Source organism: Patella vulgata, chromosome 8 (genome assembly GCF_932274485.2).
Source record: "Patella vulgata chromosome 8, xgPatVulg1.2, whole genome shotgun sequence".
In the NCBI taxonomy this organism is placed as follows: Eukaryota; Metazoa; Mollusca; class Gastropoda; family Patellidae; genus Patella; species Patella vulgata.
The window spans coordinates 38,686,373-38,711,426 of NC_065886.2; the positions used below are offsets into that span (position 1 = coordinate 38,686,373).

A 25,054-nucleotide genomic window follows, 5' to 3' on the forward strand; every position below is an offset into this window, starting at 1 on the left:
ACGCCGATAGGAAAATTACACCTAATATTTTTATTTTCCGCCGCTTCTTCTAATTGAGCTAGAAGGTCAAACTTGAGTGTTTATTAGATGAATGCCTTAAACGGGTTCGAAGATGGGTGTTTTTTGTGCTTGGGTTAAGCAAAGATAAGCAATTTGATTGGTTGATGCTTTGGGACACGTTAACATTAGTTCTAATGAAAGTAGCTAAGTCTCTAAGTCTGTATCATCCAAAGTGTTCGACATTGAAAACACGAATTATATGTTAATTTAAATCAACAGTGATGGTGTGATCTTACCGGGAAAAGATGGGCTTCTCATATCAAATATTTAAGACAAAATAAACATTTAAACTATTGGTACATGCGTTTCAGCGCCATTTGTAACAAGGGCCTCGAAGAACGAGGCTAGACATATTCCTCAAGTCATGTCAAACGGTGACACCATTTTCTTATCTAGAGAGCATGCGCAATAAATACTCTCAATGTAGACTGGAATAACCAGACGCTAGGGATTGCCATTCGATTGAGACTTCTGGCGTATTTCGCCGAACATAACTGATTTAAAATTAGAGTAAACACAAACACGATTGATGTAAATCAGTTTATATACATTCATATTATATTATTATATGCGTTGCTCCCCATTTGTGTCAATTACTGGGCCCCAAATATTAGCGATTAAGCTCCTTTAAATGAGGGTGATGAAACTTGGTGTATAGTTTCGTTACATCAATACCTTGACAAGTTCGATAATGGGCATTTTCGGATCAAGGTAAGCAGAGCGAAAAGCAATTTTATTTGTCGAGACTTTCGAGCACGACAACTTTGAGTGATGGTGATGAAACTTAGTGTATAGTTTCTTTACATCAATACCATACTTAACAAAGATCGATACTGAGCATTTTCTGCTCCGGGAAAGTAGAGATTGGTCTAGATTTTGGAACACAAAAACTCGCCTTCTAATGGAGTTAGAATGTTCAATCTTGGTGTAGGTGTCTATTACTAACAGGGTTTGATCCTGCTCATTTTCCACTAAACAGAGATAAGCAATTTGATTGGTTGAGACCGTGGAACATGGTAATTTTGGTTCTAATTAGGTGAGAGCGATGAAACTTCGAGAGATTGATCAATATCTTGACTAAGTTCGATGATCAGAATTTTCTGCTTAGGCTAATTACCGATAAGCAATTTGATTGTTGAAGACTTTGGAACATAACAATTATGCGTTTAATTGAGGTAAAATGTTTAAACTTCGTGTAAATGTTTATTAGGTGAATGTCTTGACTGAGTTCAATGATTAACATATTTTCACTAAAGCTAAGCAGAGCTAAGCAATTTCATTGGTCGATGTTTTGATTCTAACTGATGGAGAGTGATGAAATATCAGTGTATAGTTTCACTACCAGGCACTTAAAAACCTTGACTGATTTTGATCGTGAACATTATTTTTATGCTTAGACTAAATGTAGATAATCAGTTTGATTGCTCAATACTTTTGAAAAAGATAAATGTACAATGAATTAATATGTCTCATTTATTTACTTTCGGATTTCGCCGGGGGGACATCCGCCTCACTGTTGGCTTGTTTTAATCTTTTTTTAATAATAAATTTACATTTAATGAATAGCTTTGCGATGAATGGTGTAATATTTTCATTCTATTTCAAACTTTAACGTGCTGGAATGTGTTTTGTCCGGGAGTGAGAAATACTTTGGTGAATAGTAAAATATTGTCGTTCCATAATCTTCTACATTAAAACACGAATTATAATTGTCCCCCTTCTTTCGAAGAAAGCAGGGGGATATTAAATGTGCTAAATCTCTTATCTTTGGCACATAGAAATGGACACGAATATAAATAAACTGATTTATATTCAATCGTTTGTTTTTACTGTAATTTCTAATCAGTTATGTTCGGCGAAATACGCGAAGAGTCCAAATTGAATGACAGTCTTTGGCGTCTTGTTATTCCAGTTTACACCGGTTGTCTTCTCCTGTGGGATGTGTTAAGCCTCGTTCACGAAGTTGCTTCAGTATAAATAGCGCTCAAAAGTACTCCGATACGCTATTCATGTGTCAATTTTAAAATTTGTATTTTGTCTTAAATATTGGATATTAAGACCATCTTTTAACGGTAAGATAACAACACCAATGTTGATTTAATTTGTTCAATAAGTCGTGTTTGCAATGTCGAAGACTATGGATGATATTGAGTAAGAGACTAGCCTCCTTTAAAATGGGTCTCACTTTTATAATGAGCAGTTGCAGCTCAGGGTAAAAATAGCGATAAGGAAATTGATTATAAATGCGTGATAGTGGTGAAATTTCGTGTATAATTTCATTACATTAATACCTCAACTTAGTTCGATGCTTAGGATTATCTGCTTATCAATCTGATTGGTCAAGACTTTGGAACACAGTAACTCTCCTTCTAAATGAGATTAAAATGTTCAAATGCATAGGTGTTTATTGGGTACATGCCCTGACAGAGTTCGATCGTGCGCATTTTCCACTAATGCTAAGCAGTGATAAGCAATTTAATTGGTTGATACTTTGGAACACAATAACTTTGGCACTAATTAGGTGGGAGTCATGAACCTCCAAGTATAGATTTGGTATAGCTACACCATGGCTAAGTTCGAAGATGTGAATTTTCTGCTTAGGCTAAGTAACGATAAGCAATTTGATTGTTGAAGACTGGAACATAACATCGCTGCTTTTATTTGAGGTAGAATGTTCATTAGGTGAATGTCTTGATTGGGTTCAGTGATTAACATTTCCCACAATATCTAAGCAGAGCTAAGTGATTTCATTTGTCGATGCACTTGGACACGATAACTTTGATTCTAACTGATGGAGCGTACTTCAAAACCTCGACTGAGTTTGATCGTGTGAACATTTTATGCTTAGACTAAGTATAGATAATCAGTTTGATTGCTTGATTCTTTTGAAAAAGATAATTTTTTTTTTGGTGATTTTGCTTGTGACATCAGCCCCACTGTTAGCTTGTTGAATAATTGGCCCATATCAATCAGTATAGTTGTTATATTGCCGTGAAAATATGGGCTCCTAATATCCAATATAATTTAAGACAAAGTAAACGATAGTGAGCGACATCGGTTGGTTTTTTTTTTTGCTTGGTCTCAAGTGAAATGCCAAACCATACTTCCTTTGTAAACTGGGCTAACCACGCCCAAACGACAGTTAATGTAGATGCAGATGTATATTCATATTACACTATTATTTACTTTTCGAACCATTTTCGTCCATTATTAGCTAGTTTCAAGCTTTCCTTTGAAATTTTGCCCAACATTTAATTCTAGACGATATCATAATTTGGTTATATTTCTGAGAAAGTGGGCGTGGTGCGCTCCTTTATGAATTTCACAAGGAGCCACGGTGGTTCAGTGAATAAGCCCCCACCTCCTCTCTATTAAGTATCCGTTGTCTAATGTTCCCTCGATGGCAAATATAAGTGGAACGAAAAAGGCTTAGAGACGAAAGCACATGTTTGTTCTACAATACGAATAAATACAAGGTTTTTGGGTAGATAAATAATGCATCACAGAACTTGAAAGTGAGAGATAAATGGGGTTTAATGTACATTTTACACAAACCAGAGAATTTCGAGTGTCACATACAGGTATAAATGTAATTCAATAAATCGATTATAATTTAGAAGTGAGGGGTTACCAGAGAACCGATATAAAACCCACGAGGTTAGGCAGATGACATTTGTTAGAGGAAGACAATATATTACGAGTAAATACTTAGATTCAAGCTGCATGCAAGATGCAACTCCTAATGAAAAACTCGAAATCGTTTTAATAGCTGCTGGAGCTAAAATACCCTGACAAGTTTGATTTTATTCATGATGAAATATATTAATGGACAAAATATATCGCGAGATATGAGGGGTCCGAATTAGCCTCTAGCCTAGTTGTCTCCCTTGTAACACGCACATCACTTCAACATGGAAATGAAATTTAACGTCCAACTGTTTTTTGTTCTGAACTGGGCTAATGAAAACGGGCATACGTCATACAATGAGCTATGAGGGAAATTTTGCCCGGACAGCGGCACTACGGCCTACTCTTATATCGTCGAATTCCAACTGTCAAGGGATCTTTTACGTGCACGCCAATGCTTACACGGGACCTGGGTTTTTTGCACCATCCGAACGACTAGACAGTTGTCCTTGTCAGGCCCTCCGTCCTGCATCACTGAAAAGGGGGAACGACGCCGGAAAATCTGGATGAACTTTCTCGGCCAATGCAGGGATCGAACACCCGATCTTTAGAGTAGCGAGCCAGCGTCTTACCCACTTAGCCACTGTGATCGCCACTTCAACATCAAAGTTGTTTCATTTATACTACGTTACGTTTTGAGATGTGAACATAAAATATTAGCCGCACGTGCGATAACCCACTTATACGTTATTGTTGGTGGTTGTTGCATTGGCAATTATTGCTCCGTTTAGACGCGCGAAGGCGGCACGTAGTGACTAGTGTTTCGTCCGTCTAGCACTGCTTATTTAAATGCGGTGTCTTTTTTTTTGTCCCAATCAAATTCACGTGTACATTTAACAACATAGTTTTGTTAATATTCCAGGCCCGTGTCCAGGAATTACTTTACGTGTCGCCCCAATTTTCGTGGTATTCAGAATTGCAAAAGGTATGTCATTTTTAGTCTGCTACATGTAGTATTTGGTAATTTGATATATATGCATACACGTCTAGTCCGTACATCTCATTAAAAGTTAACTATGTGGGTATTCAGGACAGAATACAACAAAACCGGCGCTAGTGGTTGGTCTGCACCCATGGCGTCGGCATCCAATCATCAAAATATGCCACAATCTTTCGAGTTTTCGGGTAGTTCAACCGCGCATGTTTAAGTAACCGGGTCCCAGTACCCCCGGTGTTCTCTACTTATAGGTACTGGGGCTAGGGATTAGATTATCTAAATGACCTGGATAACAAACCTGTCAGAGGATAAAGTACAGCAATGAAGGTGCATTTATAGTGTATTGGGATGTTCTAGAGTATCGCGTTTTGAGATATACCTGGCCGGCCATCCCTGGCGTGCGGTCGTGGTTTTGATCCTGGTGTGGGCGTATGTGGCTTGGAGATAGGGGTGCCTTCTTAATCTCATGGGTTTACTCCGGGTACACCGGTTTCCTTCCACAGTAAAGACCCCAGCGCGTGCGCTAAGCATAACAAAATAAGACAACTTGTCTGCGATATCACCAACGGTGGAAACCGACGTTAAACACTAATAAAAGAAAGAGTGAATTTATACAACTTGCGACGACTGACCACTGCGTTCGTACGCCCGGAAATTCAGATGAAACTAACGATTGGACAAGTTGACCATCTACACCCTTTGCGCAAATGTTCTCCAAAACTTCGTTTTCGTCAGTATAAACGACCTCATTCAAATAGTGGATAATCATTCAAATCCAAACGCGGGTTCGCGTTGATGCCGCACTTAATATAAAGGGCTCTTAAAAGCCGACATCCGCAAATCGAAATAAATCTTAACACATGGGGAATTATTTAATGAATAAATCACGCATGCGAATTTCAAATCAAACGGAAACACATTATTACAATTTAAAAGAATATTTTATTTCTGTGATCTTTTGAGAACAATTGCATATAACAAAACTCGTTCATATTTATCCAACAGAAATCAAGCACCAATATCAGGCGAAGGGACGTAACTCCAAAATAGCTCGGATATTTGGTTACGTTGGAATGTAGAGCGGATAGTTACATGTTTACTAGGATTCTACTTTTCAGTTTGTGCGTCTCGCGATGTCCATGGTAAACCAAATACATGATGCTTCCACATGTTACCCCATATTATATGGAGCGTCCACTGACTTCGTTCATAATTTCACACCATGTCCCCGCAAATCATTACATCCATAAGAACAAACATTCTTGAAGGATGTTCCCAATTGACATCTATGATTACTACACGAGGTGAAATGAACCTTATTGTATCACAGGTCACCCCCCACCGACGCTTCAGCCTCAAAATCATATATAATAGTGATCAAAGCTCACAGAAAAAGGTAAATTCAAAGCCCGTCGAACGAAATCACCAAGGGCACCCGTGATTAAATGAAAAGCATTTTCACTTAAATTTGTGAAAGAAGAATTATTGTGCTGACGACACTCGAGGTCTACTCTCTTTAGTTTATAGTTGAATGTTCGTCGCTAACAGAAGTGTAAATTCAACACTTTTCGAAGGATATAAGCATGGTTTCTAGTGATGAAATGAACGGTATTGTTCTTTCTTTCAGGGACATAATAACTCAACGTGAAAGAAAAATTGTGTTGACGACACTCTAAATCCAATGTTTGGTTTCTAGAAGGAACTACATACACACATTATTTGTCCATATAATTATTGTTCTTGAAACGTTTGCATGGCTCTTTCTGTCTTTCACTAAGAGGTGTTAAGGCCCACTTTATAATTATGCATAGCTTAAAATGATGAAAACACATTACACAATATACAATAATGAAATATACAGTAGGCCATAAAGGTCTAAATAAAATAATGAACTGTACTCAATTTATATTCAAAGTTCGCATATCAAGAAATTGTTTTTGGCACTCAACAGACGATGAAAACACAGCGAGTCCGATCACGTCATTTCATATATACACCCATTGTAATCTAGTCCATAACACATTTAGTTTGAACGGCTATATTTTGTTTCACCCATCTCCACCGCGAAAGTGTTCTTTTACCCCTATAGTGTGAACGAATGAAATGGGTGTTAACGTCCTACATTTCTGCACCTACCGGGGATAATGAGAGAGAGAGAGAGAGAGAGAGAGAGAGAGAAATGGGGTTTAACGTCCACTCGACACAAACTAGGTCATTTCGGGACTAACATATGGTTTAATTTTATTTACATAATTTGCTTGCGCGTAGGGGTCTTTAGGAGTGGGAGGAAACCGGAGGACCCGGAGAAAACCCACGAGGTTGGACAGGCGACCCTACTCCTTGCCACGTACAACCGGGGATTCGAAACCACGCCAGTCGACTCAATGACAGACTTTATGATACAGCGCGCACACGCTAACCATTCAGCCATCCACCCCCCCCCCCCCCGGGGATAATGAAGATGTACATAAGCCACACAGTGTGTTATAAGGGGGGGGGGGGGATTACATTTCTCCTTTAAGAGTTATTTTATGTGCACACAGGTGTAAACGGGACCTCGGATTTCCTTCCCACCCAAACGACTAGAGACTGTCCCTTGCCAGAAAATGGTGTGACCTTTAAGGGAGTGACGCCACATCGGATCGTCAATAACAAAGCGGATTATTTATGTTACAAATGTTGAAAATCATCGATTACATTGCAAAACATGATACTAAGAATGGAATGAAATGGGGTTTAATGTCCTACTTCTACCGGAATAACGAAGATGATATTAAGAATCCATTATCATCCACAATCGAATTGCAGTACAAACGGTAAGTAGCCAAGGCAATCGAAACTATTAAACACCACTAAACTGATTGTTATACATGGTTTGTTTACATCGAGCATAGTATTACCAACTCATTTTACTATTTTCTTTACTCCGTTATTAACGCTAAATGCGATGTAGAATTTTTAGAATTTAATTTTCTAAAAATACAAAGTTAATATTGACGCCTCATTAAGGTATTCTTATTTCATTCCTCTAACTAAAAATTCAAAGTTTATACTGGCGCCACATTATCTTATTTCTGTACCACGTGATCGTTAGCGAAATACTGATTGGATGTCCGTATAAAATGTTTCGCCGTTTGTTGAAATTCAACGCAAACAAGTTTAAGATTTCAAAACCATTGTTCGGCCAACATATCTTCTTGTTGCAATGATCTCGTTTGCGTAGAATTTCAACAAACAGCGAAAATCGGGTGGAGCCGTGGCGTTCTTGTTTCATATTTTTTAGTGACATTATCGGCTGATCGAAAATTTACTACTGATCTTGTTGGTTGTATTAGGGTAGATAATTAGATTATCATAAAAGAAAGGAAATAAAGGTATCGTTTAGATTCGATTGCCAGAAATCAGGAGTCACACTTCTGTCATTCAGAAAAACTAACTTGTTGACGAATGCTTATGTCTTATAGCAAGGACGGTTATCTGTAATCTGCAAAAAAAAAAAAAAAAAAAAATAATACAATATTTAAGCAAACGTTACAAAAACCGGATGGACCGGTAGTCACGTCACGTCACCGGTAGGTGACATTGGACGCTCGACTAGAATGTAACATCGACGGTAGAGGCGCGTTCTTATTACTGACTGGGGGGTTGGATGGCCGAATGGTTAGCACGCACGCGTTGTATCATGAAGCCTGTCATTGAGTCAACTGGCGTGGTTTCGAATCCATGGTTGTACGTGACAAGGAGTAGGGTTGCCTGTCCAACCTCGTGGGTTTTCTCCGGGTCCTCCGGTTTCCTCCCACTGCTAAAGACCCCTACGCGCAAGCGAATTATTGAAATAAAATTAAAACCATATATTAGTCCCGAAATGACCTAGTCTGTGTCGAGTGGACGTTAAACCCCATTTCTCTCTTATTACTGACTACTGTATTATTTCTTACCACTATAGGTTTTAATGACAAACATTTACATTGTTCAGAACATTGGTGAGCTATATATGAATTTTTTTACGGGTTCTTTTACGTGCACGGACCTCGGATTTTCGTCCCATCTGAACGACTACAGGCGTTTCCTCGCCAGACCGCCCTGCACCACTAACAAAGGGGCGTCACCCTGGAAAATCCTAGAGAACTTTCACTGCTAACACGGAGGTCGAACCATCGTGTCTCCCTTGCCAAATAGAAGAAATCACGGCTGACACTGGCTTTCACATTTTATTTAAATAAATGTTCATATATTTGTCTGCCAACTGAAATATTTCTTCAAGAAATCGCCAGATCATATCCGCTTGTCTTCTTTAAAGAAAAATGTTGGTGTCCACCAAAAATTATTACATATGTGACAGAACTGGTTAAACATAATTATAATATTTACACAGATCTTTATATGGTTGTTCCGTAACAAACGTTTGAAGAATTAGGAGGTGACGCAAACAAGGAAAACATGAGTTATCTCTAAAGCGATAATAAATACACAGTCGATTGTCAGCTCACTACCTTTTTACAAAATAGAAAAGATCCATGCATTACCTTGTTTTTATTAATTCTCGATTTACACATTTTAAACGATAAATATAGTGATACTTAGCCCGATAAATAAACTAATGCCATATTATTATTTCTGTTTTTGTCAATTACTTCCCTTTCAGCCACGTCGACTACACAATTGGGTTGTGCTTTAGACGATCTTTATTTAACAAATACTGCATTCAGATCCATTTGTCATCCGACCTACTGAAATTTCCTGCAAACTGGACAATCTGTATTTATCAACAATTGTATATATATATACATAAGTAAAACAAAACCTCGTTAGGTATGGGAAGTAGTATTAGGTGTTTTGGAAAAAGTTAGAGTATCATACCTCGTACACAACACCTTTCATTTCTTAGAATCAGACGTTGATTTCAGAAGCCGGAGCTACTACTTATCCGGCATACTAAAATTTCTCTGGAATGCCACACTCAAGAAAACGAAATTGCAAAGGACCTTAAATTGTGCAAATAAATCCAAAAATACATTCTGGATAGGCTACAAGTCTGCAATTGTTTTTGTAGATGACAAAGGAATAATTGCTATTTGTAATCTACATGATGGTGCCTGTAGAATTAGAATTCACATGCTTTGTTATAATATATAGTTATGAACAGGGCCGGGTCCTGGAACAAGCAACTCAGTGAGGGGAAGGGGCTGGTTTTTCTCACACACCCCCCCCCCCCCCCGACTCGAAAATTGTTGATAGATGCATGGTCTCTAGCGTAAATGGAGATAACTTTGATAAGACACAGATCGGATAGAGCGATCTATAACCGGATGCAAGATCACTGTAGCGTTCTCCTGGCTCGGACTAGGCCCCGATTACTTGCTGGGGTCCGGATACCCTGACGGTGACAAGAACCTCAAAAGGAACGAGGACGGGCCGTGGCTCCACGATGCGAAGTCCTAGGCAGGTGATTCATAGATTTTAATTCACCAATTTTTCCAAAAAAAGAGAGCACTGGCAGAATCCGATTCTAATAATACCCACGCCACTATGTATACACATTTAGAAGACTCACCGGTTTTCTTCTACTTTACGATCAAGTAACAGTGCATTTTTTATATTAATTTATACCAACAATAGTTTTTAAAAAACATTATTCGGCATACCTCCGGGTTCCAGCTGCCCCCCCCCCTCTCACGGGCCCTGGAATATACCTGTCTCGGGTTTTAAAAACGAATAAATTATGGTTCGATGGTAGCACAAAATTCATACGTATAAGTAGGCCTAAAATGTTTTCTCTTTTGTCTCGTTCGCCGCATTAAGATTTGTAATCCATGTGGCGGAAACAGTCGTAAGTTTTAAGAACAAAATAATAATAATATGTCTACCAGAATAAACTATAATTATCGATTAAAATCTGTAAGTAGAGAATTAATTAAAAAAAAACAGGGGAATACAGGGACATGTTTCTATTTTTCTCTCTTTATCTTTTCTTGTAACAGTCAATTCTTTTTTTGAGCAGTACGTTTCGAATCCTCTCACAATCTGATACTAGTTATTGTGTATCTGTCATCGCTTTTTACTCAGCTTAAAGGGTAACTCTAGTTTTACTCACTTCCCGTTTCTTCAAATCATTGTTACGAATCAACCGCAGCTAGGTTCATCGCTCTGTTAGAAGTATATTTAAAATGTGTTTACAAATTACTACAACATATGTAATATTTTTGGACACTACCATTGTCCTTTAAAATATCTGAAATTACATGTACGTTTTTACGGACTGTATTTATCAAATACTTAGATGCGATACGGAAATTATAATTTTTAACGCACAGCTTTATACTTATATATGTGACTATGTAAGCCATTTCAAAGTTTTGAGAAAAAAAGTCCACAAACCACATTGTATGGACCACTTGTGGACAAATGCGTCATTTACTATCTGGAAAGTTGATGGAGGGCAACGGATTTGTTGTAAACAAGATTTAATTTCACCCATCAACCTGCAATATAAATTAATTAAATTAGAATGAGTAATGTGATAGGGTTTAAGAATGGAATAATGTTTGAAACAATGAAAAACCAACTGTTATTTTACAGAGTTTACTACGGTCATCAATGATCGGCACGGACTTCGATTTTTGATGGCTGTGATACCTAGACCCTAGTCCATAGGTCCAACATAAGATAACAACATCAATGTTGATTTAAATTGACCAATAAGTCGTGTTTGCAAAGACTGTGGATGATATCGAGTTAAAGACTTGGCTCCTTTGAAACATATTTGTGGGGATTTTAGCTCGTAGTAAATGGAAAAGTTTCACCCGTAACAAATTACAGTACAAATTTGTTTGTTGGTGTACATAAAACCCATGTCTTTATATTGTATCTTTTCGTTAGTCTTGACAAAAACTATGGTCTATTCTTGTTGCTTGGGGATATCTTTTTATGTTGGTTTATTTTATATCAACTATTAATCAAATGGCAAGAAATGAAGTTTAACGCCATACTTTTCTGCAATATAAATCAAACATTATCCGATCTCCATTGTTTAAAATTACCCAGGTCATAAATTAATGCTTGCAATGTACAAATTATTTGCACATGATTAAGAACATCTTGTGAATTTATGATTTGTTTAAAACACAGGAAAGATCTGGTCGGACCTATTTATCTGTCCACCAGCTACGAACTTACCAGCGCTAACACTACATGTCGTTATAAAACCGCCCAATGAAGACTCTTTTTTTAGGGTGTTGGGTAATTCTTTAATACACAACCTTTAGACTTCGTAACGTAGGTTTGATATGTGCACAGTTTACGGATAGGTTTTGTAACAATGTGTTGTCAATCTATTCCAGACGCTGAGTTTATTGTTAAAAAAATAGTTTTGCTGTTCATTTCATTTCTATCAATAGGATATCACTAATTATATTTACCCACAAGCTTCCGATTTAGTTATCCTCCTGATACCAGGATTTGGTAAACAATTAAATACGGCCGCATCATCGCATTCTGCCATGCTTACAGCTGATATATTCATTACTGAAAAGATTAATAATAAGTACAAAATAGACTATCAATAATTAGGGATATAAATCGTATATCGCTTGGACTGTAAATGCTTTTCCGGGCTCAAATAAACATAGCAGTACATTCAGTCATTATTAAGGGTTTTTATATAGAAACTCCTACTATTGGGCTATTTGAAGCATGGCGCGGGCGTCTGCATTGTACACACAGATCTCTACCCTGGTCGCCATAATATTAAAAAAAAATAGTATACTAATCCATTTTCTTTAGTTTAAACAATATTTTATTCAATAAATTGAATTGGATTGAACAACATTTTCTTTCTTATACACACAAAAACTTATTAAACATGTTCAATTTCATGAAATGAAAGCAGAATAAATATTTCTCAAAATTCTCGAATTTTGCTGCAGTGCTTTCGACTAAAATCGTCGATGTAGGAATTAAAAAATGTTGATGAACTAGCTTCGTGTCCGTTTTGAAGAGCAGCTAATTGTAAGTTTCGTATGGGGCTTTTGTTGAACTCTTTGGAAACAAGATTATGAAATAGATATGTAGGTGTACCACTCGCCAATGGATATAGTTCGATCTTATCTAAAGTCGAATCAAAGCATATGTTTGGTGTCAGATTACTAATCTACTACTTAAACTATGATTTAATCTTATCTCCCTTTGGCGGTTTCGTTTTGCACTCTCGGGTATATATGCATCTTTACTATTGGGCAAATATTTAAAATAACCGTATGCACGCTAACAGGTCCTGTTTAATAAAAATAGTTACTGCGACATTACATTTGATTAGATAGTTAAATCGACCTAAGGGACAGAGAGATGAATGAACTAAGTTATTTCGGGCGTAACATGGCTCAATTTTTTTTAAAAATAATCTGCTTGCGCGTAGAGGTCTTTAACAGAGGAAACCGGAGAAAACCAACGAGATTGGACAGGTGACCCTATTCCTTGTCACATACATGCGGGAAATCGCCTTGACTCAATGACAGACCATGTGATCTAATGTACCGGGCCCCATTATATATATATATATATATATATATAAAAAGGTTCTTTATGTGCTACTGGTATATTTAATTTCAATATGTCACTTGCGTGCAGGGGTCTTTAGCATTGGGGGGGGGGGGGGCTGGGAAAATGTATATACCTATATCAAATTATTGTGCTTTTCAATTTAGTAATATTCATGAAACATTGGAAATAAGAAACACTGGAAATAATAATGGCCTATGTCATACATAAAAAATGACTTTTGTGTTTCTATTCAACTATTTATTAAACGCCCACATTTTCACGTGGACGTATATTGTCGTCGTCCCTGTCCGCTCAGACACCCGTCCACAGTAGTTTGTGGACACTCTAGCAGTCAAATTTTTATCCGATTTTGACTAAACTTGGTATATATAGAGAGTCTCCTACTCGTCTTTTTTATATCAAAAAATATCAACACAAGTCGATAAAGTAAGAAAAGCGAGACTCTGCCGATTTTTTTTTATATATCAAAAAAGACGAGTAGGAGATTTTATTTATCACCCAATCCTTTCTTACATTCACAAATAAATAAATATAATTCTTTGCTATAGATTTCACTTTTACTGAACCTGATTACGGCGTAGTGACAGCAATGCAACCATTGCAAAGTCCTTTATATTGACCCAGTGTTTCCATCAAAGTCAATTAAATAAAAATAGTTCATTTTTAATTAAAAAAAGAAGTTACTCTTAATAAAAAATAAATGTTCTTTGAAAATAAAAAGAAGTAGTCCCTTTCAACTGACCAATCAAATTCATGTAAAGCGATATCTCCTATGAAATTTATCACACAAGCGATATCTACAGTGTGTTATTGGGTGATAAAGGTTTATATTCCAAAGATCTTTTTCGATATTGGCATGTATCGGACCGTAAATTCATAGATTATTATATTACCTCTAATTGTACGAAAAATCATGTTTTTAGCTTGTGGAAACTCTAGAGGTAACAATGGACAAACATCTTAAATATGAACAATTTTTTTCACAGTTTATAAAATGGTAACTTTGAAAAACAACAAATTTTTTTCTGATAATCATAAAACGACAAGTAAATTTAGCATGACATAAATGGTATTTTTGGACAAGTTTATAAAATGTTAACTTTGAAAAAGAAAAAATATTTCAGAAAAACGTAAAATGACAGGTCTTTGTAAACTTGGTATTAAATTAATATGAGTGAAATCCTTACAAAACCTCTATATATTAAAGGGGAAAAATGTGGTTAAAGGAAGTTTATAAAGGCTATATTTGCCATAGAAATTGGAGTAATTGAGAAAAATCCATTTTACTGTGCACTTAATGAATTTAATGACATGTAAATTGTTTACTCTATGTATTGCTAGCAATAGAGACTGTACGCTAGCATAAGTAGATAGTATTTACCATTGGAGTTACCAGAGTAACATAGAGATGTAGAGAATCTCCTCGTTTTTTTTTTTACTTTATCGACTTGTGTTCATACCTTTTCTTACATACACAAACAAATAAATATAATTCTTTGTTATAGAGTTCACTTTTACTGAACCTGATTACGGCGTAGTAGTGATACATTAGTTTTTGTCAGCAATTCAACCATTGCAAAGTCCTTTATCTTGACACAGTGTTTCCATCCAAGTCAATTAAATAAAAATAGTTCCTTTTTAATAAAAAAAAAGAAGTTACTTTTAATAAAAAAAAAAAAAAAATCAGTTGTTCTTTGAAAATAAGTAAAGTAGTTCCATTTTAATTGACTTATCAAATTCATGTAAAGCGATATCTCCAGTAGATTATGAAATTTATCACACAAGGATATCTATTGTAGAAGGTGTTATTGGGTGATAAAAAGGGTATACCGACACAAACTGAGCTCAACATTGGTTAAATAACATTTTAACATTTAAAGTACTTTTCGTCCGTCTGCGGACTATTCATAAATAATGTCATTGCTAGTCAAGACATATATGAGATTTATTGCGTCACAATTCTTATTGTCGTTGACACTAGAAGTAAAGTTATGAAAATTATATTTATTATTTGGCATAATATGGTCTTAACATTTACATCGAATATCCGGGCATTTAGATACATAATAACCAGCCTTTGTGATAGATGAATTGAATATAGCTTTGGTTAGGAGGCGTTTCCGATTAGGTGGCTATCTCTGATTTAATGAATTCAACATTATCAAATTTCGCTCTGAGGTTGTCGTTTGATGTATATTGTGAATACTCTTGAACTTTATGGTAAAGACAATAAAACAATACAATACAGATTGCATGAATTTATTAAATAAGCAAATTTTTTGTATATTACTTCTCATAATGCTGATTGATATTCTAATATATTTGTATGATCAATATGTATTGTAGAGATAAAATAATCAATGACGAATATGGTTGCTATTATTTTCATACAGAAAAGAAACACGGATAAGCGAATATTTAATGAATGACTTAAAAATTAATGCCTTCTAGTATTATCCGGTAGTTATATTTTTTTTTTTACGTCAAATCGCATTATTCCTATTTCTTGGCGTTCACCAAGAAACCGTTGTCAGAAGTATAGCAGTGTGTACTAATACAATTAAACAATGGAATAACCAAAAACCAGACGAGGAAATCTAGCGAGGATTCCTAAACGGCTCAATATTTTAAGCTGAAACTTTTCGACATGTCGTTGGAGAGTTGTTATTACATTGTGGTATTTCATTTGATTAATCGATATTAACTTAATGCTTTTTCGACTTTATATAGGAAATATAAAGTGACATTTATCAACAGGCACTTATCCTCTAATTATATTTTTTAAAGTGTAAACTAGTATTATTAAATTAATTATGAGTATTATTAAATTAATTATAAGTATTATTAAATTAATTATGAGTATTATAGAATATATTATACGTATAGTTTATAAAGTGTCGTAAAATAGTATTACAGAATCAATTATACGTATAGTTTATGAAGTTAAATAGTATTATCAAATAACTATTAGTATAGTGTTAATGTGTAATATATTATTATAGAATACATTATACATATAGTTTTAAAAAGTATAAAATGGTATTGATTAAATTATAGTTTATAAAGTGTGACTATAAAGTGTAACATAATATTATAGAAAGAATATAGATTATAAAGTGTAGGTGTAAATAGTATTATAGAATATATTATTAGTATTGTTAATAAAGCGTAAAATAGTTTTATAACATAAATATTGTAAAATATGATTATTGAACAAACTATACGTAAAATTTATATAGTAGTGTAAATAGTAATATAGAATAAATTATATGTATATTTTTTTAAAAAATTTAAAACAGTATTATAGACCCCAGATTATAAGTATACAGTTTATAAAGTATAAAATAGTATCATAGAATAAATCATAAGTATTATAGAATAAATTGTAAGTATAGAATATTGTAACATGCGTGAATCTTGCGTTTTGATTGGTCAATTAGACACTGTCGATTGGACAATAACAGCCCTCTGTTTTAGCAAGGCGAATAACTGCGGATAAAGTGTAGAATAGTGTTATATACTCTTCAAAAAAAGTAGAGGATATTGAGATGCAAACACCTATGCAGGTTGTGATATAAATAGTCATGGACACTTGACATGCTTTGAGAGTATGTTCACAGATGAAGAACTTATCGCCCCAACAGAACCACTGAGCTGCACATGCGACACGCAATAGCGCCATGCACGCTTGGGGGGTTCATTGTCAAATTTGACACTTCAAGGAAAGGTTGATGAAAATTGCCGCGTGCTGGTTTATCTATCCATGTTTGCTTTCCTATCGGTTCTTGCATAAGATTTACTGTTTAGCGTATCTTTGCTTTTGTGTGTTACGTTTAATTTGATCGGGAGACGTGTTCGTCGACGTCGACGTCAACGTCAACGGACAACACTACAAGAATTGGCCGTGGCACTGCAAGAGGAGTGGGTCAGATTGCCCCAAATCGTGATTGGACGGTTTATTAGGAGCATGCAACAACGAATTGCTGAATGTCTGAGGATTGGTGAAGCAATTACTCATTATTAAGATAAAAATCAAAAACGTCCATTTTCACTTTTGACAGTGTATCTCATTGCGAGTGAAATAGAGCTGACAGATAAGCCGCCCGTATGAACTGTTTATGTTCATGTGTAGCCAATTGGCCTGTTATTAACATACACTGGTTACCTCTAATAAAAACAGCAGTGCATTTCCGCAGTTTTATATTGTTTCTGAATATCCCCTACTTTTTTTGAAGAGTATATAATGAACTATACGTATAGTTTTTAAAGTGTAAAATAGTGTTATGGAATAAATTATACGTATAGTTTATAAAAAGTACCCTGTATTATAAAATAAAGCACACGTATATAGTTTATAAAGTATATGGTTTTTAAAGCGTAAAATGGTATTATAGAAAGAATTATACGTAAAGTTGATAAAGCATAAAATAACATTATAGGACACATAACCCATTTCAGATTTCGGGTATTTTTTTCGTTTGGGTGACCTGATAATCTATAGCCGCTCCTTCAGAGGTATATACAGTACATGACCCACGTGCTGTACTTGATGACGAAAGGTAAATTTTACCTACACGTTTTTTTTATTATAAAAGTCTGGTTTTATCCAGACACCGTATAATACAGCTTGGGACACCAGTCTCCATTTTCAGATGAAGACTGACGGGTTTAAGTTGGTTGAAAACGTATCACATGTTGCTCAGCCCAAAGGTAGAGGATTTTAAGGGCTTTTAACACAAATTTAAGCAGTTTCATTCTCCAAAATATAATCGAGATTGGCCCTTTAAAATTATGGAATGAATTAAACTCATTATATTCACTTACCAATCCAAATTAATAAAACCACTAGAGACTTCATTTTATGACCATTACAATGAACACTGTTCGTCCTAGGTTTTATCCCAACAAAGAGCAGTAGCTAGTTAGTATCCAGATTATCCGTTGACTATAACTCACATACAGTGGCATGTTTAAATATAATGACAGTTTCCTTATATGACCTGTCTTATCGTCTCCAATACAAGCTATCATTGATCTCATCCAAATGAATGATTTATATATTTTATTATTTAAACATTACGTTTGTTGCTACAGGTAAACAGATACGAGCGTAAAGCGTGTAACTATTGACAATGTATTTCACAATAACTGCACACTATAAAACGAGTTGATCATTTTACTGTATTTATAGGCATCAGTCAAGCGTGTCACTGTAGCTAATATTCGCTGTGTTGTAGAGGGAAATCAGTCGGCAATATTCGACAACTTCCTGTAATTAACGTTGTGTGGATCCTGTAGTCGGCAATATTCGACAAATTCCTGTAATTAACGTTGTGTGGATCCTGTAGTCGGCAATATTCGACAAATTCCTGTAATTAACGTTGTGTGGATCCTGTAAATCAAAAAATTTTATATTTTTTTAAAAAAAAATAGGTCTTAAATCAGTGAATGAATAATTGGAAAGAAAGAAAGAAATTGTACGTCAGCTCCACAACCGGGCAGCATTGCGCTAAACATATGGTGAAATATTAGACAGGGTAAATTATATGACAAACACAAAATATTTATATGCATAAATATAATTAAATCATGTTAGTCTCGAAATGACCTAGTCTGTGTCGAATGGACGTTACCCCCCCCCCCCTCTCTCTCTTTAAATTAAATGGATTCTTTTCATGTGTACGTCAATGCGTACACAAATGGATCTCGGTTTACAGTATCACCCGAACGACATGGTACATTACTTTTTAGTGTGTAGGACATGATATGGTTGACTTGTTATCTTTTGAAATCAGAAAAATACGTCATAATAAGCTATATGGATTTTTTTCCCTATACCACTATGACTAGTTTTCTCCAAACATTGCGTCCCACCGTATATTATCAACCGGTAATAACGGATCACAATTATCCAATTAGTCAAACGGAGAACATTCTTTAGATTGATTTACATTAAATCAAATAGCGGCCTAAAATTTGATTCACATATAACTAACTACCAGGTGAATCCATCTAATACGTTTAATATCGCCGCCGTCGTTGTCGTTGTCACATCAGCTTACCTATCATTTATTTCTTTTATGTGTCGATTGGTTCTATGACGAATATCTTGATTCAGGGATGAAATAGTAACACAGATTTTATAAATACTGCAACTGTGTATTTTGCCTACCGTCTCGTTCTGTTTGCATTCATTCTAATTTCTATTCTAAATTGAACTGAAAATTCAGTTTATAAAATAAACAAGAATTAATAAAGCTCCATATATAATTTTACTGATTTATATTCGCGGCAAAAAGTAAAATGTGCAGAAAGATATATTACATACCTATATTTACATGTCTATATGCTTCTGGCGCGCAATCATTTTTATCACTGACAGGTCTGTCACGAAATAGTTAAAATTTTACGTATCGTTATCAAAATAATAAAACCCGGCGTTGATATGCCTAAAGCAATACCAAGTATTAGACAACCCGACAGTTAAACAGCATGTCATTTAAAGTTTTAAAAGTCTGGATATCTCCAGTGATGATGATGGTAGAATGTTATTTTCTAACATCTTATAGTTCCAACATTCTCATGTCAAAAAGATTCGTTAATAATGTTATTCGTTACTCAAGCTTGAAAAAATGGAATGGATTGTTTTATGACATAAAAATGAAAGAGTTTTTATTTACTGCTGTGGCATCCTTCTTATAAGACAATTAAGTAATAAAACAAGTCAACAGTGAGGCTGATGTCCCCCGCCGAAATCCCAAAATAAATAGATGACACATATTAATTAATCGCACATTTTTTTTTTTTTCAAAAGTATCGAGCAATCAAACTATACACTAAGTTTCATCACTCTCTATCAGATAGAATCAAGATTATCTTGTCCCAAAGCATCGACAAATGACATTGATTAGCTCTGCTTAGCTTTAACTCTTAATGTTAATCATTGAACTCAGTCAAGACATTCACCTAGCCTAAGCAGAACATTCGCACCATCGAACTTAATCAAGGTAATGATATAATGAATCTATATTTGGAGTTTCATCGCTCTCACTTCATTATAACCAAAGTTATCGTGATCCAAAGCATCAACCAATCAGATTGCTTATCTCTGTTCATCACCGAACACCATCAAGGCATTCACCTAATGAAACGCCTACACCAAGTTTGAACATTCTACCTCAATTAGAAGGAGAGTTATCGTATTCCAAAGTCTCAACCAATCAAATTGCTTATCGCCCTGCTTACCCTCAGCAGAAAATGTTCATTATCGAACTTAGTAAAGGTATTGATGTAATAAAGCTAAACACCAAGTGTCCTCACTCTCACTTAATTAGAACTAAAGTTATCGTGTCCCAAAGCATCAACTAATCAAATTCTCATCTTCTAACTCCGTCAAGGCATTCACCTAATAGACACCTACGCCAAATGTGAACATTCTAACTCAATTAGAATGAGAGTTATTGTGTTTCAAAGTCTCGACCAATCAAATTGCTTACCCTGAGCAGAACATGCTCATTATCGAACTTAGTCAAGGTATTGATGTAATGAAACTACACTAAGTTTCATCACATTCTAGTTCAATTAGAAGGAGAGTTATTGTGTTCCAAAGTCTCGGCCAATCAAATTGCTTCTCGCTCTGCTTACCCTGGGCAGAACATGTTCATTACCGAACTTAGTCAAGGTAGTGATGTAATGAAACTGTACACGGAGTTTCATCACTCTCACTTAATTAGAACTAAAGTTATCGTGTCCCAAAGCATCAACCAATCAAATTGCTTATCTCTGCTTACCCTAAGCAGAAAATGCTCATCTTCGAACTTCGTCAAGGTATTGGCCTAATAAACACCTACACCAAGTTTGAACATTCTAGCTCAATTTCAAAGAGAGTTATTGTATCCCAAAAAGTGTGACGGACAGATAGACGAAAGGACAGACAGACACACGGACGAACCCATTTTAATAGCCAAAAAAAGAAAAAAAGAAAGAAATTTCTAAGAAAAAAATAGTAATTGTATTTCAATCACGAATAACGAAACACGTTTTTCAAAATTTGAATCCCGAAAAACAAAACACATTCTGTATCATTATTCAAGCTTGAAAAACAAAATGGATTGTTTAATGATATAGATAATGTCGGCGATCTTTAACGTGCTGGTAATGTTACATATGGGGCCTTGCCTTTCCACCCCCTTTAAACGACTAAATGCCCTGCACTATCAATGGGGGTGGGGGTCAATTATTAGATCTGTCAGGGAGTGAGCAAGCTCCATAGCCACCGTATCACCGCCACCCCAAATGGCCATGCTGATTTATACACTATTATAGTTGGTGGATTCGCTCGGGGTCTTTTCCCTACCAACCCTATCCTGAACAAATATCAAATCTGCGTAAACAACAGAGTGGCTTCAAGTTATGGATGACTTAGTTCGTGAATTTCTAATCACATGTTGCAACACGTGTTGTCATAGAAATAAAAAAGTTAAATGTATCATTGTATATGTAACGTTTTCAAAAATCTGAACAAAGGATATATATGAAAAAATCATCGTTATAATTTATCTCGCGATTAATATAGGAACGGTATTTATGTATATAATGCAACATTGGGCAATTATTTTCAGCTTTTGGAAAGAATATACAACATGGAAGCTTATTTAAAAGCCATGCAACACCTTTTCGTATGTTGTCTGTCATCAGATTGTAAATATGTACTTGTGAAATGATATATATATATATATATATATATATATATATATATTTACATTTTAGTATTTTACTTGTCACTTTATACTTGATGTGTTTGTCATTTTATATTTTATTTGACTTTGTAACAATTATTGTAAAGCGCTACTGAAAACTTCTAGTGAAAGCAGCGCTATATAGATACGTGTATGATAATAACATGTTTACTGGGTCATAACAAAAATTTAAATATGAAACATAACTAATAAAGTTATGGAAACATATAGAAACGATATTTTGAATTTTGAACATTATTTAACCAAGCCTATTTCAATAATCATCTAATAAACCCCGATGTAAAGGACCCAGATACTTCTCGGGGAGAATAGAATCACAGATCAGAAAACATGGGAAGTGCTATATTTTAATATACGGCAGCTTGAGATTTCAATATTATATTTATTTGAGTACGCCTAGTCTTAAATTGAGTTATTATTTTCCACGTGCGAAAAGGACCAAGAACCAGAAACTTCCGAAGTCCCCTCTGCTCCACCTTTATAGAAGTCTACGCTGTTATTTCCGTATTTCCCGAGTGCTTTGAGTTTAAAATATTATTGTCGTTAGGCACATTATTCTCTGTGTTATTTTGGCATTTCCGGTTAGCTTTAGTGTATAACAGTATTTATGTTTTAATTCTATTTTTTTTTATTTGAGAAGCAGATATACTAGTCTTTGATATTGAACATACCTTGATCATATTTTGTTAAAACCCAATAGGTGTATCAGCTAATTGTGACACTATGGGGACAGATGTGACTCTTTCTTCTAGGCGTTTCTTCGACTTAACGTTGTGGGATCAATTATTTCAATCATCAATTAACTAACTCTGGAACACCGTTTATGTTGTTACTAAGTTTATATAATTAAATACATACAGCAAACTACAAAGTCATGATAGTACTTTTCGAGTTATTAAAATATCCACGGTCTGAGTTTAATATCCTTTCTAACTCAGACCAGAACAGCTTAAACGTGACAAGAGCCACATACTTCTTGATAGTTCTACATAACATGTGTTCACCCTAGCCTCTAAGCCGGGGAGGCTACGATGTTCCCTTCTCGGGCCGCTCTATGATATCTGAAGGTAAATCAAACCATATCTCTCCTATATAGATAGTATAATGCAACATCTATTAGGGCGGGACAATTACCATTTTGGGTAAGTGCTTCGTATAGGCACAAATTGTACTAATCTGTGCACGAGATAACTGGACTATAGTCCCCTACTTCCAGCAATGGATACTGACATAACTGTCGGTGAGTTAGTCTAAGATAGAAGTAGAATAATGCAAGCTACTTCATTACCCTAGTTTTCGTCACACATCATGTAGGTAACGAATTTCTATATTAAAGAGGACACCTTTCTTAGAGCTAAAATAAACCTTGTAGTATTACATAATCAAGGGTATTAATATCCACGAGTGTATAGGAGGCTGATAATTGATAATTGTCTGCGATATCACTTATGTGGAAGCAGACGTTAAACACCAAGAACAACAACAACATGTACAATTTTCAACGTATAACCTTACACCCTGCCCAGTTTGAATGGATTAATTACTATATTTGAAACACGGATTTAAATTCATACCGTGCACATAAATAATTGTCTACATATGTTACCACAAGCATATTATATATAAAAAGAACTTACAATGCAATTATCGTAAAAGTTAACAATTTATCCAGGCTATCTGAACGGGATTGGACTTCGAAACAGCTGTAACATATGTACATATAAATATTCAGAATGAACAGCAAATATAAACCGGAATATCGTTAAGCAATAGCCTAATAGATAACAATATTGTTGAGCAATATTAAATAAAACCGGGGAACAAGCAACCATTAGCACTCTAGATTCATGATGTGGAACCAAACAAACTTAACATTATTACATTATGCATATATGCAATAAGTAATGTGCATTGATCGTTATTATTGTACGAGTCACTCACACACTTAAGGTATATATCAACGCCTATAATAATCGACAGCTGTAGGTAAAATATCATCTTTATTTTAATTAAAAACGCCCCAACTTACCTATATCATTTTTTATTTAGTTGGCATAACAACTCAAAGTCTTCTGACTCCAGATCTCGGAACCCAATGTCTTTGAATTGTTAGTTCTTTTGTCGTGTCCCATTTTCTGTGTTGCGATGATGGATTACGAAGCGCGACATTTCATGAATTGATTTGCCTTGTTTGTTGAGTGTTGAATTGCTTAGTTACTATATTGAATTTCATTCACAATACCCATTCAAAAATAGGCCACGCGCTATTAAAATTACAAAATGCCGATCGGTTCACGCAGTATGTGCAATGGTGTATTCAAAACTGTTGTCTTGGCGACCGAGACAAATTGGGTATTGCGTATATCAAGCTTCCAAATGACATTCTATTCAACGCAGATTGAAATACTGCTGCACACTGGATATTATATTCTACTATATTCATAGACCCTCAACTTCTACTCATATCGTTATTATACTCAGAGTGTCTTATTAATCTTGTCTATGTTTTGTTTACTTCCGTCACACTGGCAAGAACGAATGGCCACCGCATGTATTTTGATTATGAATGAATGAATAAAGAAGAGTTTAGGGTCTGGGTCCATCAGGCCAAGACTAATTAATCAACAAAGGGGATTTAAAGTATAGTCTGTAACAAGTTTGTGACACTTCAACAAAATAATTTAAATAATATTAGTGAAAAAGATTACATGTAAAGAAAATACATATAATATTAATTATGGATTCTTATATTATACCATTTCCAGAATTTTAATAATATAAAAATTAGTATATATATAATATAATAAATATATAATGAGTACAAATAAATAATAAAAATATATATATATACTATTCAAAAAAAGTAGGGGATATTTGATTTTTAAGTATTATTAAAGTCACCTAATGAAACTGACGAAGAAACAAATGACAAAATGAAATGAAGTTCACATTCATCGATTTATTCCAAATGATCGTTAGACTAAGTAAGGCACAGACTGACCATTATAAGGGTAAATGATACCCGGGGTCAAACAGCATCACAACCAAGTCA

The 25,054-nt window shown here is 35.0% G+C and overlaps 1 long non-coding RNA gene across 3 annotated transcripts; it reads right to left on the reverse strand.

Annotated features, from left to right (window-relative positions):
* Nucleotides 1-5,603: 5,603 nt before the first annotated feature.
* Nucleotides 5,604-24,371, reverse strand: LOC126830325 (uncharacterized). Of its 3 annotated transcripts, none has more exons than XR_008789076.1 (6): nt 24,032-24,371; nt 19,306-19,461; nt 18,068-18,635; nt 12,103-12,208; nt 11,063-11,166; nt 5,604-8,168 (listed from the first exon to the last, which is right to left on the reverse strand). It is a non-coding gene; the product is annotated as an uncharacterized LOC126830325 (long non-coding RNA). The 3 variants fall into 3 exon arrangements; XR_008789077.1 differs by lacking the exon at nt 24,032-24,371 and adding an exon at nt 23,640-23,770; XR_007683811.2 differs by lacking the exon at nt 19,306-19,461 and having other exon boundaries at nt 24,032-24,364.
* Nucleotides 24,372-25,054: the final 683 nt, after the last annotated feature.